This window comes from Arachis ipaensis, chromosome B05 (genome assembly GCF_000816755.2).
Source record: "Arachis ipaensis cultivar K30076 chromosome B05, Araip1.1, whole genome shotgun sequence".
Taxonomy (NCBI): Eukaryota; Viridiplantae; Streptophyta; class Magnoliopsida; order Fabales; family Fabaceae; genus Arachis; species Arachis ipaensis.
The window spans coordinates 111650306-111651315 of record NC_029789.2 but is presented as its reverse complement, the minus strand read 5'-3'; positions in this window follow the sequence as shown (position 1 = coordinate 111651315).

The following is a 1010-nucleotide window of genomic DNA, read 5'->3' as shown; positions in this document are numbered from 1 at the left end:
AATTGTTATTTTTATAATATTTTTAAATCTTTAAAATTTTATTTATTGATATATTTTGCGATAATTTTTATGAAAAATACAAACTCAAAAATACCATATTTAGTAGTTTATTGTGCATTTTAATGTTTGAAAGAATGAGTGGTGATTATAGTTCAGTGATGAGTGATCAGTGAGAAACTGAGGTTGGACTAGCACTGGTTAACACTTTGAAGGATTGCTACTGTCAGTGTTCGCTACGATGGACCACTGATTATGTGTTGCTGTTTTTGGGGTTTCACCCAAAGGGCTACCTTTTGCCTTTTCAGACCAACTACAAACAGATACTACGCAACATTTCAGAACCTCTTTTATTTTCTTCATATTATTATTGTTATTTTGTTCTTTCTTGCATTCTTATCCTTTTAACTCCCCCCGTTATGTATGGACTTATATGTGATAGTAAAAAAAGTGATATATATATAGAATAAAATATACTTCAAAAAATAGAAAATAGTCAAATACATCACAAAGGTTCTGGTTAATTAGTCGATGCTAAAATTCAAATTATTGAAGAGTAAATCATTTTTTAATAATCAATTGATGTATTCATTTTTAATATTTTATTAGTTGTTAGATATACAAATTAAGACATACATTAATTAATATAATTTGCACCCTACACATACACTACAAAAAGAAAAAATAGTATTTATATCATAAAAAATTGTTGCAAAAATTACTAATTATGTCACTAAATGATTTTGTAACAAAAACAAAATTGTTACAAAATTATTACGGTAAATTCTCTTACAAAATTTTTTTTGTAATAAAAAAATAAAATTGTTGTAAAACAAAATAATATTTTGTAACAAAAACTTTTAATATACAAAAACTATGGTTTATTACCGAATCAAGTAAAATATCTTAATTTGTAACCATTTGAAATTTTGTGTCATAATACTTTATGACAAAATATTATTTATTTTTGCATGGTAATATTTTTTATTTTTTTAGTTACAAAAATAAAAACT